Source organism: Macaca thibetana, chromosome 12 (genome assembly GCF_024542745.1).
Source record: "Macaca thibetana thibetana isolate TM-01 chromosome 12, ASM2454274v1, whole genome shotgun sequence".
NCBI classification, from domain to species: Eukaryota; Metazoa; Chordata; class Mammalia; order Primates; family Cercopithecidae; genus Macaca; species Macaca thibetana.
In genome coordinates, this window is record NC_065589.1 from 64,457,887 (window position 1) to 64,474,735 (window position 16,849).

At 40.6% G+C, this 16,849-nt stretch overlaps 1 long non-coding RNA gene across 2 annotated transcripts; it reads right to left on the reverse strand.

The window, feature by feature from the left end:
* Window positions 1–267: 267 nt before the first annotated feature.
* Window positions 268–16,442, reverse strand: LOC126932094 (uncharacterized). Of its 2 annotated transcripts, none has more exons than XR_007718106.1 (4): window positions 16,352–16,442; window positions 7,536–7,689; window positions 4,877–4,970; window positions 268–2,611 (listed from the first exon to the last, which is right to left on the reverse strand). It is a non-coding gene; the product is annotated as an uncharacterized LOC126932094 (long non-coding RNA). The 2 variants fall into 2 exon arrangements; XR_007718105.1 differs by lacking the exon at window positions 16,352–16,442 and adding an exon at window positions 9,370–9,807.
* Window positions 16,443–16,849: the final 407 nt, after the last annotated feature.

Genomic DNA, 16,849 nt, shown 5'->3' on the forward strand with positions numbered 1-16,849 from the left:
TGTAGCAGAGAAGTAAACACCTTTCAACAAACAGCTGCTGATGTGCTACTGGGCTTTTATAGAGATATAGCACCCGACAAAGGGATGCCAAGTGGCCATGAAGCCAAGACCAATGATTATGAGCTGGGTTCTATACATGTAGAACACAAACATAGGCAGATGGCACAGTATGTTACATTAGCAAGCAGCCTAGACTCCCATGTCTCTACCACTGTTGCACCAGTGTCTCTCCCTTGGCTTACATTTATTGCCACTGATCCCATATGACCAGATGATGAAAGAGGAAAATGCATGAATTTGACTCACAAATGGGTATATTTTGGCAAACAAAACAGATGGTGGCTATGTTACTGTGCAACTCAGGGGTGGCCCTGAAATTCAATGATAAGGGAAAATCCTCCCAAAGGGCGGAACTTTGAACAGTGTACTTTGCCGCCCATTTGTGTAGAAAGGGTCTCAAGGTTAGAATATACATGGGCGGTGACAACTGGCTTGGTCATGGGATCGGGGTCCTGAAAACAGAGAGACTAAACTATTGGGAACAAAGAGATTTGAGATAAAAATGGTGGACTGGGCACATGAGAGTGGGCACAAAGTGTTAGGAGCTTTGTACTGCATTTGATCTATACCACCAAGTACCCATAATAGAAAAGGCCCTGACCAACCAAGTTACTATCAGGACTTGGCCAGTTAATAACACCCAGCATCTGGCATTGGAATAACTACTGTGGCAGGAATGGAGGCTAAGTAATAGACCTAACAGGATGGGCGCCTATACACTGAGGCTGATTTGTTATAGTCACTACTAAATTTTCAGCCTGCTAACAACAGAAACCAATGCTGCAATACTGAGTGCCTATTCCTCAAGAAGACCAATCAGCCACTTGGTGGCAAGCTGACTTACAATAATGATCCTAACAAGAGGCAGTGACTCATTTTGACAGGAATAGACACATATTTTCCATGATTCTCCTTTTCTATCTGCAGGGCATCAGCCAGCATCACGGAGGGCTTTCAGAGTGTTTGAACTACCTCATGGGACCTGTTTTATAGCAAAGGAGGAAAGAGAGTGGGCAAATGACCACAGCCCCTGCTTGTCATATTATTACATGCTGCATCACCCAGAAGCCTCTACCCTGATAGAATAATTAAATAACTTGTTGAAGGCATACGTAACACAAACACCATCCTTTAAGATGAAATGTACACTTTAATGGTCTTTCTGTAGGGCTGTGTTCTCAATAGGTAGAATATATGGGTCCAGGAATCAGGGTGTAGAAGCAGGAATGGCCCTGCTTTTTATCATTCCCAGTGATTCTCTTGGGGGAAATTGCGCTTCCTGGCTCCACAACACTGGGCCCTGTCATTTAGAGGTCCTGCTTCCTAAAGGTGAAACACCTCCACCAGCAGATGTAGTTTGCAGTTCAGTGAGACCCAAGAAGAGACTCATTGGTCTCATTGAACTATGAGCTACATCTGCTGACTAGGTACTTCAGGTTCCTTGCACCGAGAAAGTAGCAGGCAAAAAGAGGAGTCACATCTTAGTAGGGATAATGGATCTTATCATAAAGAGGAGGACTACAGTTACACAGTTGGAGGAAGGAGGAAAATGTTGGTACCCAAGTAGTGCACGGATGCACCTCTTGGTATGCTCTTGCCCAATTTTGATTGTAAATGGACAGTGTAGCAGCCATTATCAGCCTAAAAAGATTATGAGGACCAGGGACTCTGAGCCTCTGAGGATTGAGGGCTGAGTTTTATCACCAGGTAAGTCACTGAGACCAGCTGAGAGTGTCACTGCATCCAAGGTTACCCCCATCTTTGAGTTCCCTGAACTTCTTGCTCCAATATGGGACACCAAAAGGGCCAAACAGCTTCAAAGTTTCCCATGGGGTCAGCTGAGAACACTGTTGACACTGTATCACAACCCAAGTCCTCCTTCCACCCAATCCTCATTTCTTCCCATTCCTTCCATGGATGATGATCACGAAAGCATTCCCTAATAAACCTGCTGCCCACTGTCTCCTGAGTCTGCTCCCTGAGAGTCCCACCTGAGATACGGAGTTATAGTTTAGTGAGAAAAGATGATAAGAATATCATATAAATCACGTAATTTAAGATACATAAAATTACAAGCCAGCATTTGAGATACCCTGGATTCTCTTCAGATCATGTATCTTTTGCCTTTTATTAGAATTTCTAGAGATAGGACAAATTATGAGTTTGTAGCCAGTTTTTTCTTTGCTTTTTATTTTTGGCAGGGTTGCTATGGTTTGGATGTGGTTTGTTTGTCCCTTCTCCTGCAAATCTCATGTTGAAATTTGATTCCCAGTGTGGTGGTGTTGGAAGGTGGGGCCTAGTGGAAGGTGTTTGGATCATGGGGGTGGATCCCATATGAATAGATTAATGCCTTCCCTTAAATGTGAGTTCTCACGCTATTAAATCCCAAAAGAGCTGGTTGTTAAAAAGAGCCTGGCACGTCTCCCTAACCCCTGCTTCCTCTCTTGCACGTGATCTCTGCACACACCAGCTTCCCTTTACCTTTGCATGAGTGGAAGCAGCCTGAGACCATCACCAGATGCAGAAGCCCGATCTTGAACTTTCCAGCCATCTAAAATCAGAAGCCAAATAATATAAATTACCCAGTCTCCGGTATTTCTTTACAGCAACACTAAACAAACTAAGACAAAGTTTCTGTAGACGGTGTATGTGCTGCAATGACAAAAAATATTTGCATTTTCAAAAGATTTATTTCAACATTATCCAAAACAGTATGTCGGAAATGAAATAGAAATTATGCTAATTTGAGGACAACGTCCACTGTGAGTAATGCTGCATCTAGAATAACACTGCATCTCAAGGTCCAAAGAAGTTAAAAAACATGAAAGAGCCCATATTATAATATGAGTTATAAAAAGGATAGTTTCATGAAAGTTTCAGAGTATTATAACTAAGCAGCAGCTCTTACTACATTGAAAAAATGAATTTCTTTTAAGGTAATAAATTATAGCTTTACCTGAAAAATTGTAAACTTGTGGAAATTACTGAAGATGTGGTCTACTCAGAACATTTTACAAGCTTGACAACATATTCAGAATTACTAGCTTAACAATATACTGAGACAGCGGATCACGATGGCTTTCTGCCACAAATACAGCTGATATCAAAAAGGAGATGATAATAATAAGCCAAGTCTTACATTTCTTGTAATTAATTTATCATTTTCTGATTTCTTCATTTCCCTTAATAATTTTTTTAGGTTAAGACTTATCAAAAAGGCGATCTGCAGAGAACAGTGTGTAATGGAGATCTGATAGCTATTCAGTCAATTTGAACATTAGAGAGGGTAAAGTAGATGGATTGGACTATGTGGGTTTTTTTGCTTCACTGCTTGGGCTGAGGCAAGAGTGGGACATTGTGGAGAGAAGACATGAATAAACTAGTTTTTCTATCTATGCTAATCTGAGTGAATGGATAGCTGCCACATGTTTATAGCATTCCATTCTAATAGATACAATAGAGGTTTGAAAAATATTTACATATATCTCACCAAAAAAAAAAAAAAAAAAAAAGGCAGAAGACAGAGAGAAACTGTTTTCAAGCGTATGAGCTAAAACCAAAGAAAGGCTTGGACTTACAGATGTCTCCAGTTATAATGTTTTAAAATAAGATGAACAATTGGAGCTCATTTAGATGGCAGATTAAGAATTAGATAGTATAGTAAATGCTGGGTTCTATTACAAATGTTTACATTTTTATTTATGAGCTTGTGCTTTCATTCTGGTGCAATCTCCATTATGGCCAGATGGGTGTGTTACTGCACAGGATTTATTTGAAATTCAGAAACTGATAGTACCTATGCCTGATTGCTTGGTTTATTTTATTCATTTTATCTTATATTTCTAGTTAAGAAAGGTAGTGTTGACCGGGCGCGGTGGCTCAAGCCTGTAATCCCAGCACTTTGGGAGGCCGAGACGGGCGGATCACGAGGTCAGGAGATCGACACCATCCTGGCTAACACGGTGAAACCCCGTCTCTACTAAAAAAATACAAAAAACTAGCCGGGCGAGGTGGCGGGCGCCTGTAGTCCCAGCTACTCGGGAGGCTGAGGCAGGAAAATGGCGTGAACCCGGGAGGCGGAGCTTGCAGTGAGCTGAGATCTGGCCACTGCACTCCAGCCTGGGCGACAGAGCGAGACTCCGTCTCAAAAAAAAAAAAAAAAAAAAAAAAAAAAAAAAAGGTAGTGTTAATGGCAAAAGAAAGCAGGCTAAGGATTTAATATTTTGTTCATGCACTTAATAAAGGACTTAAGCAAATGCTTTGTTTTTATTTGCTAATAGTAGGATGGTAATAAAAATTAGTGTTAATAAGGAATATCAACTCACTTGATGGTGCTTGTGTCCTATTAATCATCTTTTGCTTTGAAACACTGGGCTAGGAACAAATTCATACTGAGCTTTAGGATTTTAAAGAATAATTTAGCTAGACTTTATTAAGGATTGACTATGTTACCTGACACTGGACAAAACATTTTACATGCATATATAAAGCCATTTTTCTAAGAAGCTGTACAGTACAATAATTAAGTGAGCATCTCTAAAGATAGATTGCCTAGGTTTGAATTCAAGCTCCATCACATGTAAACAGCTGTGTAATTTGGGGCAAGTTGCTTAACCTTTCATTTCCTCAGTTTCCTCATCTCTAATTTAAGGGTAACTGACTTCTGCTTCCAAATGTGATATAGTAACAGGTGTGGGCTAGCGCTCCTCTCACTGTAAACAACTTTAAAACTGGACAAAAGACAGAAGGCAGCTCCTTTCAGACATTATACATATAAAGAAAAAATTATTCAATGAGGCAAGGTGCAGTGACTCACTCCTATAATCCCAGCACTTTAGGAGACTGGGGCAGGAGGATTGCTGGAAGCCAGGAGTTTGAGATCAGTCTGGGCAAATAGTGAGACTTCATTCCTACAAAAAATAAAAATAAATAAAAATATTAGCTGGGCTTGATGGTACCCTTCTGTAGTCCTAGCTACTTGGGAGGCTAAGATGGGAGAATCACTTGAGCCCAGGAGTTTGAGGCTGCAGTGAGCTATGATCATGCCACTGCACTCCAGCCTGGTGACACAGTAAGACCCTGTCTTCTGGAAAAAAACAAAAAAAAAACAAAAAAACCAGAAATTAAAAAAATGATACTTGTTAAAGCACAATAAGGCAGATTTTATTTAGGACTATCTCAAAAGGTACAGGGACCTGTACAATGGGATTTAGCAGTAGGGGAGAGAGGTTAGGTTCAGCTGTGAATATAGCATGGGCAAGAAGGAATTTATAGACAAGGGGCAGGGTGGTGGCAGTGGATAGAAAATTACTAAGAGGAAACATCAAAGGTAAGGGGAATTCTGGCTAAACCAACCAACCTAACAGGATTCTTGCTGAAGTCAGGCCAGATTAATCAGATGTCACCTTTGGGATGGTAGAGGACGAGGAACCCAATTAGATATCAAGGGTGATCAGATATCAAAAGTGGGGATTCTTGCTAACCCAACTAAGCAGGGTTCTTGCTACAACTGGCTTTTACATTGAAGTGCACAAATGGGCTTAGCAGAAGCCTTAGGAGCCTGATTAAAGTTTGACCAAGCAAAGAATCTTAGACAACAGCACAGGCTGCTAATCTGACAGAGGAGAAACACATGAGTTGATCCCTCTGGTGGCCCTACATTTCTGCTCAAGGGCCCATTTTGGACTGCAGAATGGAGAAGTGAAGTTCAGAAAGACCTCAGGGATGCCGAGTTGCCTAGAGTAAGTAGGGCAGAGTGCCTGAGGATAAGAAGTGGTGTAGAGAAGAAACTACAGAATCCTGCATAGGGATTCCCTTTAAGTCTTTAGCCAAATATAAAGCTGTGCATGTGCAGAGTAAGATTCTGTGAAGGCCAGCAGAGAAAAGTTACCACTGAGGAGTGACAAGCTGAGTCAAGATTCCACAAGTCCTCCAGTGTTGGAAAACAAAGGTGATCAGCACGATCCAGCAACACATGTTCTGATTATGTGTCACATTTTCCTGCTTTTCTGATTCTCTTACATTTTGATAGATTATATGTTGTATATTACAAATTCTACCTTGTTGTGAATCAAGACTTTGTTGTCTTCCTTTAAAGAGTATTGAGTTTTTTTCTCACAGTTAATTTACTGATGGATCACATTGATTCTTATAGGAGGGGTATTTTAAAAGCTTTGTTGGCATGGGTTTAAAGTAGACCCTTTCTAGAGACTAAAGCAGCCCTATTCTTCAAGTATGGCTCTTTCCACAGCATTGCAAGTCACAAATTCAAGATTCAAGAGGTGGGCCCAACTTTTCATGGGTAGAGTTAAAAAAAAATCACATTGCAAAGGGTCTGCCTACAGGGAAGGATTGGAGAAATTCTTGCAATGGATCTATCACAGTTCATTTCAATCTGTTTCTTCTTCACTTCCCGCATATTTCTGGTGCTAAGCAATAGGTCACATTCACATTATAGTGTGACCTCTGGCCCTGCTTTTATGTGTAGGGTGTAGGTGAACCTGCACAATCACTAGTAGGAGTATTCCTAGAAACCATTCCAATGGTGGGATGACCAATATTTAAGTATACATGGATGTGACTACAAACCACATACATATATCCCATTAAACCCAAACTCAATGTAGTCTCAACTCAATTTATCCCTTGCCAAATCCCAGAAATGCCTGTGATCACTCAAAAACTTTAAAGTTGGGGGCTGTGCCTAGCCAGAGCAAGGAACAGTACCGGGATGGGAGACAAGAGGGAAGTCAAAGTGGGAAGAGACAGCAGGTCTAATTGTCAAGGGCCAAGCTTGGTTCCAGAGAGTTGAGGAGCCAGATGTGAGAAAAGCAGTGAAGACAATAAGCCAATATGAAAGGAAGGGTCAAGTCTTTAATCCCATGCTGTGATAGAATGGCACCAATCCAGGGTCAGGTGGATCAGCACAGCATGGCTGAGGGAATGCCTGAACAAAAGGCTCCTGCAGTTTTATGGACCCAGGGCCTGGGATGAGGAGAAGGTGAAGGGCTTGGAGTGGAAAAGTGCTTAGTACTGAGTCCGAGTGGGGAAAAGTGTCTTCAAGCTTCCTCCTCTCCTTCAATAAGGAGGTCTCCGCAGAAGTCCTTGAGGAAGCTCCCCCTCTACATAGAGACCTCCAAATGGACCCCATAATGATTTGGTCCCTTTGAGTCACTGTTCTCTGGCATCCTTAATTCCAATATTCTTCACATCACATGAACTCTTTGAGCCTCAGTTTCCTCACCAGTAAAATGGGGATAACCTGCTCTACCTTCATCTCAGATTAGAAAGATGAAATGAGATAATAAATGTGCAAATGTTTTGAAAACCTTGAAGATGCAAAAATGTAAGCCATTTTCTTCTTACAAAGTTATGAAATTGAGGTGGCTAACTCAAATAGAAAATAATTCCCTCTGTAACATTTCAACTTCACAGGCTTTAAGGGATCAGCTAAGTAAAAAAAGGAAATGGTTTACCCAAGCACAGGATTCCAAGGTTATTTATGGCATTCTCTGAATCTCTGTAGTACTTCCTGTTGTCCTGTTGTTACAATCTGTCCTGCATTGTCTGATGATGGCCTTTTATCTTAAATGATGCTGAGACTTTTTGTTACTATTACATCGGCACTGTCTGAAAAAAAGATAATGCAAACCATATATACAATTTAAAATTTTCTAGTAGCCACGTTCTTTGGGAAAAGAAACTAATTGAGTTATATTTTACTTAACCTGTCAAAAACATTATCATTTTAATATAAAAATTATTAATGAGATATTTTACATCCTTTTTTACATGTGTCTCTGAATTCCAGCGTATATTTTATATTTTACATTTATAGTACATGTCTTTTTTTTTTTTTTTCTTGGAGACAGAGTCTTGCTCTGTTGCCTAGACTGGAGTGCAGTGATGCGATCTCAGCTCACTGCAACCTCTATCTGCTGGGTTGAAGCAATTCTCCCACCTCAGCCACCCACGCCCAGCTAATTTTTGTATTTTTAGTAGAGACCGGGTTTTGCCATGTTGGTCAGGCTGGTCTCAAACTCCTGGCCTTAAGTGATCCGCCCACCTTGGCCTGGCCTTGCTGTCACTGACTTTGTAAGGAGTTTCTGCAAATGCTTCTTCAGACTTTTCCCACATTTTTTAAAACCCCTATTTATATTAATAGTTGCAATTTCTTCCACTGTCACAGAGAACACAGAGACCTTTGATTTGCTCTTTCCACCACAGAATATTACTCTAGGAAAGCATTCCATCATAATATATATAAGGTGCCTAAACTGTGCTATAATCTTAAGCATTACAGGGACTCAGAATGAGGTCGTTAAAGTAGTGTTTTCCAAAGTGTGTTCCGCGGAGCTAATCCCACATTCAGCGTATGCAACTTGATATTTTAATTTGTACCCTAGTGATCTAGTCTTATTCCTTCTGGGTACATATTGCGTCACATCTTTAAACACATCCAGCTTCTAGAATGGTGCTGTACACGCAGGAGTTCCTTGAGCTTCGCCTTCCAGCTAACGGCAAAATCAGCAATTGCCTTTAGCCACAGGAACTTCAGTCCGTTGGTCACTAGGGGGAGACACACATGCGGTGGGCCTCTCTAGGCTCCTCAAATCCCGCCAGAGTCGCCCACTGTATAGACTCTGCCCAGCCAAACCACACCCAGTCTTAGGAAGAGGAAACCGGCATCCATTTCATGCTACTGTGGCCGGCGAGCTCAGAGTGGAATCATTTGCAAAGCAGCTCCTCCAAGAATAACCAAGCCGAGATCTAGCTGATCCATGATTGAATTTAGAGTAAAACTTGACAGAAACTCCCTTCGGCTTGTCCGTACTACCTGGGTTTGCAGAAATAATGCTTTTCCTTAGCATTTAATTTTGAGACCTGTAAATATAACTGCTTTTTAGATGCATTCCATAATCTTCAATGAACTTACTGCAGTAATAAAAGATAATTAGGTTAATATAAACTGCTCCAAGGGGTTTCTGATCAGACGAAATTTTATTTCATTTGAAATGAAGTTAGTGCTTCATTTTGCAGGTTACATAATCTTGACTTTGAATAGTGGCCTTACATGAAGGAAAATTTCCTTTTCATACATGTGAGAAAGAAACCGTTTCTTACACTCATATTCACGAGTGTGACCGTTAGTGCAAGTTGAGGCAATTAACATATTTAGGAAGAAAAAAAACTTCCTCACAGAAGGATTGGCATTGGCCCTTCTGTACGTACAGTAGTGTAAAGTCTGAAGGAAAAACCCTATTGACACCACTTTCCAGCCAAATGCTACAGGACGGTATCAATACTTACTGTACTGAGTGGGCATTTATTTACTTATTTCACAGTGAAGATATCTTTTCTGGAAAATTCCTCATAAGAAAACTGAAATTCAAGCTCCTGCTCGTTCTTCCGCCACCGCTACGCGATGCTGCTTTTTGTGCCCATAGGTTCTTCTGCCCTAAGCAAAAGCTGTTCAATGACGGCGCCGGCGCTGACGTCCGGGAGCAGGGCCGCTAGGCCCCACCAGGTCGCCACTGAAGCCGCCCCTCGGCCCTGCCGGGGGCTGTGCGGGGCGGATGGAGGCTCCCAGGCGAAGGAGTCCGGGAACCCCTAAAGACCCTTTAGGAAGTGGGGTACGGAAAACCAAGCACGAGCAAGAGGCCCCGGGCGGCTGTATCCCTGCTCCGGCGAGTTCAGAGGGAGCGGGCACTGCGGCCATCCAAGAGCCAGAAGGACGGCGGCGCGGAGGAGGGGATTGGGAGGGGTGTGGGCAGCTCAGAGGCGCGGGAGCTGAGGCACCGCGAGGCTTAGGAACTAAAATGCTTGTCTGAATCTGCACCGGGTAGGGGATGAAGGAACAAGGGCTTGGGAGGAGACAGATACAGTTTAGAAATTGCGGGGGGCGGGGCGAGCCGGGCGCGGTGGCCCACGCCTGTAATTCCAGCACTTTGGGAGGCCAAGACGGGCTGATCACCTGAGGTCGGTAGTTCGAGACCATCCTGACCAACATGGAGAAAGAAACCCCGTCTCCACTAAAAATGCAAAATTAGCCGGCTGTGATGGTGCATGCCTGTAATCCCAGCTACTTGGGAGGCCGAGACAGGAGAATCGCTTGAACCCGGGAGGCGGAGTTTGCAGTGAGCCAAGATCATGTCACTGGATGTTATTTGTTAATTTTTTCATGTATACTGCAAGATCACACAAGAAATGAAGCTATTAAGCCCAGGTATTGGGCCCTTTATAAAGGTGTTTTTTCATGGTGAATGGGTAAATATGTCTCTACTTTGTATGCCTATTAAACAACCCTGAATATGTGGCCTTGAAAGGAGAGATCCTCCCTTAGTTTTCCTTCTCATTAGCCTTATGTGAGGCTTTTTTTCAGAGACACGCAGCCAGGAATATCGATTCCAGCAGCAGTCAGTGTAGTGGAGAATTTGGGGTTTGAATCATAGAAGACAGAACTAGATAAAATCCTAGATGTTACCTCCAATCCCTTCATTTAAAATTTTGAGGTTATCCAGGCCAGGTGCAGTGGCTCACGCCTGTAATCCCAGCACTTTGGGAGGAGGGTGGATCACCTTAGGTCAGGAGTTCAAGACCAGCCTGGCCAACATGATGAAACCCCGTCTCTACTAAAAATACAAAAAGTAGCTGGGTGTGATGGTGCATGCTTGTAATCCCAGCTACTAGGGAAGCTGAGGCAGGAAAATCGCTTGAACCTGGGAGGCGGGGATTGCAGTGAGCTGAGATGGCACCACTGCCCTCCAACCTGGGCCACAGAGTGAGACTCTGTCTCAAAAAAAAAAAAAAAAAAAAAAAAAAAAAAAAAAAAAAATTCAGGTTATCCAGATTAAGAGAATTGATAGTTAAGACAGACCAAGAGTAATAACTTTTAGACATCTGTAGACCCTAGTTATTGGGGGTGCTGGACTCTTAACACTTTTCCAAGAAAAGGGGTAAAGCTTGTGTTTCTTAATTTGGAAGGAAAAAAAATCTGCCACTTGCAATTTGGCATGGGCTAGAGGCAGTACTATCAGTTATATGCCTCTACAGTGTGATATTGAGTGATATACATGGAGAGAATCTGCGCTATATTTTATGGTTTACTGTTTTGGGGAAATGAGGCCTTTGACATACAAGGTAATTATTGTTGGGGACTCTGCTCAATAGGAGGCCATCACCTAGGCTCCATGCCAAAGGGAAAGCTTGTAAACTCCACTTCCCTGGAAGGCTGATAACTTGTAATAATCATGACATGGATTACTTGGTCCTGCTGGGTCCAAGCTTGTGAGATTCTTTCTGATCAAAGTTACCATCATGGGCAAACTGTGGGTAAATAGGTTTTAATCTCTGTGTTTGTAAAGTTCTATTATCCTGGTCCAAGAGATCGGCAGTCTATAACTTCCTTTTTTTTTTTTTTTTTTTTTTTAACACAAGCATTAAATTAACACTTTTTGCTCTAAACTAATTACAGATTCACAGGAAGTTGCAAAGGTAGTAGGGAGATGTCCCTGTACCTTTCACCAAGTCCTTCAGTGGTTACATCTTACATAAATACAGTGCAATATTAAAACAAGGAAATTAACAACGGTACAACATGGATATAGATAGATGTCATTTTTTTAATTCAAAAATTTTACTTGCGGTAAAATGTACATAACATAAAATTTACCATCCTAGGCCAGGCACAGTGGTTCATGCCCGTAATCCCAGCACTTTGGGAGGCCGAGGTGGGGGCGGATCATGAGGTCAGGAGTTCGAGACCAGCCTAACATGGTGAAACCCCGTCTCTACTAAAAATACAAAAATTAGCTGGGCGTGGTGGTGCTCACCTATAATCCCAGCTACTCAGGAGGCTGAGGCAGGAGAATTGTTGGGACCCGGGAGGCGGAGGTTGCAGTGAGCTGATATTGCTCCATTGCACTCTAGCCTGGGTGACAGAACAAGACTCCATCTTGAAAAAAAAAAATTACCATCCTATTTTTAGGTGCACAGTTCAGCAGTATCAAGTACATTCACATTGTTGTGCAACCAATCTCCAGAACTCTTTCTCTTGCAAAATTGCAATTCTGTATGTACCCTTTAAATACTAATGTCCCATTTTCTACTCCCATCTCCTGGAAACCACTTTTCTATTATACTTTCTACTTCTATGAATTTAACTTCTTTGGGTACCTCATATAAGTGGAATCATATACTATTTTTCTTTTTGTACCTGACTTATTTCTTTTTTTTTTTTTTTTTTGAGATGGAGTCTCGCCCTGTCGCCCAGGCTGGAGTGCAGTGGCCAGATCTCAGCTCACTGCAAGCTCCGCCTCCCGGGTTAACTCCATTCTCCTGCCTCAGCCTCCTGAGTAGCTGGGACTACAGGCGCCTGCCACCACGCCCGGCTAGTTTTTTGTATTTTTTTAGTAGAGACGGGGTTTCACCATGTTAGCCAGGATGGTCTTGATCTTCTGACCTCGTGATCTGCCCGTCTCGGCCTCCCAAAGTGCTGGGATTACAGGCTTGAGCCACCGCGCCCAGCCTGACTTATTTCATTTAGCATAATATCCTCAAGGTTCATCCGTATTGTATATGCATCAGAATTTCTTTCATTTTTAAGGCTGAATAATATTCCATTTTATGTATATACTACATTTTGTTTATTCTTCAGTCAGTGAACACCTGGGTTACTTCCTTCCACCTTTTGGCTATTGTGAATATGGGTGTGTAAATATCTCCTCAAGACCCTGATTTCAATTCTTCTGGATATTGTCATGGGCTGAATGTCCCCATAAAATTCCTATGTTGAAGCCCTAACCCCCAGTATCTCAGAATGTACCTGTATTTGGAGACAGGGCCTTTGTAGAGGTAATTAAGTTAAAATGAGGTCCTTAGGGTGGGCCCTAATTCAATCTGACTGATGTCCTTATAAGAGGAAATTTGGACACACTGAGAGACACCAGGTACTTGTATGGGCTGAGGGATCACCAAGAAACCACACCTACTTATGCCTTGATCTTGAACTTTTAGTCTCCAGAGCTGTGAGAAAATAAATTTCAGTTAAGTCATTCAATCTATGGTTTTCTGTTATGGCAGCCCTAGGAAACTGATGTAGGTTTATACCAGAGGTGAGATTGCTGGATCATATGGTAATTCTATTTTAATTTTTTGAGAAACTGTCATACTCTTTTCCACAGTAGGTGTACCATTTTACATTGCCATCAGTAGATCACAAGGGTTCCCATTTCTCCACAAGATCGTCCACACTTGTGTTGTTTGTTCGTTTGTTTATAGTAGCCATCCTACTGTGTGTGATGTGGCATCTCATTGTGGTTTTGATTTGCATTTCCGTAATGCAATGTGCTAATGTTGAGCACCTTTTAAAGTGCTTGTTGGCCACTTGTGTATCTTCTTTGGATAAATGTCTATTCAGGTCCTTTGCTCATTTTTAAATAAAGTGTTTGCTTTTTTGTTGTTGGGTTGTAGGTTTCTTATCCTTTAAAAATCCTCTTTTTGGACCTAAACCCTGGGAGAACTGATGACCATAGAAGTTTTAAAGGAACCTAATTTTAGAAAGAGAGGGGGCTACAGATACGTGGATTAATTGTGTGACTTACTGTCCAAACCAGACACTTTTGAGAAGGGGGTGCTAAACAGCATTACAATTTTATATTTTAAAAAATATTTATTGACCAACAAATTCATGTTATTATATTGGTAGACTTATAAAAACTTGTATTCAGTTTTCAAAGAAAAAAATTCTTTTTTAAAAAATAAAAATCTAGAAAATTTAGAAAGTTTTATTTCTAAAAAGAATATATATTCAAGAATTTACAAAAAAATTTTAAACAGTATTCATATTGATTATCTGAACATTAAAAAATACTCAACAGAATAAAAACTTTTAGTATATATTTGTGTCCACTAATCAGTTACTTAGATGTATCTCTAATATTGTATCACTGGCATTTTCTGAAGTGTGTGTATGGTCTTATTATTTTTCATTTTCTTCTTAAAATTGCCTGCAATGTTCTTTGACATTGTGTTTTATGGTTAATAATTTTGTGATTGTTAACATCTTCAATTGTTTCTTCACAGTCGACCATAATAATGTTTTTAACTGAGAAACTACTCTCTCTCTGCAAGTGCTGAAGTTATTGGTAAATTTGGGGCTAATCCTGCTAAATGGAGGATATTCTAAAATATAATAGTTTTTGTTGTGAAATGTGTAAAATTTCAGCCTAAATATTTTCACAAGAATTGTCCCTTTGCCATTCATCAGAACACCTGAAGCCACAAATAGTTTTGACAAGACAAAATGTGTCAAATAAATTGTTTCCAGATTCTTTTGAATGTTTTGTCAATTTAAATGCTGCAAAACCATTGGGCGGTCTTCATTTTATTCCATTTGAATGAAGAATATAAATTTATCTAATTAAAAATAAGAGCTACATCAAAAGATTCTTCTTACAAGTCTTAACATTCCAAAGTCCAGTTAGAAAATTTTAAGATTATGTCTACATTGTTTGAGCCCTCATCATTTAATTTATTCAGTTTTTGTCTTCTGTGAAGGAATGAAATGTAGTGTTATCCTGTTTGGAAGTTTTGTTTTCACTAATTGCAATTCATTAAAAGCTTCAAAAACTGAAGTTTTTAGCATGCTATTCATTGAATATTTAGATTAACAATTTGTAACTGATTTTGTGCAAAGTACAACCAAAATTTAGGGGACTTGTTACACAAAAGTTCAATACCATTGTAAGATACTTAGGATGATTTACAAAGTAGTACTTCAAAGGCCCAAATATTTTAAAATTCAATTGATGATAGATAGTAAAAAAGGGATATAACTAGCTGAAAACTTTAGGGATTTTAAAAATTGAATATCGACCGGGCGCGGTGGCTCAAGCCTGTAATCCCAGCACTTTGGGAGGCCGAGACGGGTGGATCACGAGGTCAGGAGATCGAGACCATCCTGGCTAACACGGTGAAACCCCGTCTCTACTAAAAAATACAAAAAACTAGCCGGGCGAAGTGGCGGGTGCCTATAGTCCCAGCTACTCGGGAGGCTGAGGCAGGAGAATGGCGTGAACCCGAGAGGAGGAGCTTGCAGTGAGCTGAGATCCGGCCACTGCACTCCAGCCTGGGGGACAGAGCAAGACTCCGTCTCAAAAAAAAAAATAAAAATAAAAAATAAAAATTGAATATCAATTTTGCTAGAAAAATTTTGTAATTTGATTACATATACTGGAAATTATATAAATATTTGTTAAACGTGATAGCTACCTTCATTGGTAAGATTTCTCAGTTTCTCTGAACACAATTTTGAATTATGTTTATACTACAGCCAAAATCTAGTATATACATATTTTTGTCTTATTTTATATCTAGTATATTTTTGCCTTGAAGTTTTCTTAATAAGAGCATTGTTTTTACCACAATGCTATACCCACCGACATTTGCATCTTCACAGCACAGTTGAACTTTTGAACTGAATTTATAGTAACATTCACAAAATAGTGTCAGATATTTTATTTTTGACACAATTAACTTCTAAAAGTTTTACTTTGATTTCATAAATTGGATGGAAAAAAGTGAACCACTTTTGGAATTACTTCAGTTGATTTTCTATGTGAAGCATCTTATGCCAGTGGTATAAAATTGACATTATTTAACTATCTGCAAAGTTCTTCTGCTCTTGGAGCCAACACACTAACAGCTGGTACTTCATGTTAATGTACACACATGAAACTTGGATTAAAAAATGGGTAAAAGTAATTTAGAAGTAGAGACATGTGAACTGAATGAAACTCATGCTTCACAGAATGTTATGAAAATGCCCCTTCTGCTTTGGGAGGCTGAGGCAGGCAGATCGCCTAAGGTCAGGAGTTTGAGACCAGCCTGGGCAACATGGTGAAACCCTGTCTCTACTGAAAATACAAAAAATTAGCCAGTCATGGTGGCACAGGCCTGTAGTCCCAGCTACTCAGGAGGCTGAGGCATGAGAAATGCTTGAGCCCTGGAGGTGGAGGTTGCAGTGAGCCAAGATCCCACCACTGAACTCCAGCCTGGGCAACAGAGTGAGAATCTGTCTCAAAAAACACAACAAAACAAAACAAAAATACGAAGCCCCTTCTGCTGCTGTATGTATCAAATCATCATCTTTAGGCATGATGTTCTTAAAATAACAACTAACTTTTCAAATACATGCTATGGCTTATTCACAAGATTTAAATCTGGTTCTCAAGTTAGAGACTGAATATACAAACAGGCAAGGCCACGTCATATATGACAATAGAACTCTTACCCACAACCTCTACAGCAGGGGTGTCCAGTCTTTTGGCTTCCCTGGGCCACACTGGAAGGAGAAGAATTGTCTTGGGCCACACATAACATGCACTAACACTAGTGATAGCTAATAAGCTCAAAAAAAAAAAAAAAAAAAAAAAAAAAAAAAAAAAAGAAAGAAAGAAAAGAAAGAAAGTAAGTAAAATAAATCTTATAATGTTTTAAGAAAAGTTTATGAATTTGTGTTGGGCTGCATTCAAAGCCGTCCTGAGCCACCTGTGACCCACAGACTGTGGGTTGGGCAAGTTTGCTCTACAGTAACCGGTCCAAGAAACCATATTACAACTCCTGTAACAATCAGCCCAGAACAGTCATGATTTGTTCAATGGCTGCCAACTTCCAAGTTTTTTACCGCTCTTCCAGCTCAGGACCAACCAGAGAAAGTCAAATATGCTCCCTAAACCAAACATATAAGAGGCCTTGCTTCCAGTTAGCCCACCTGCATCTCTTCCTGCCA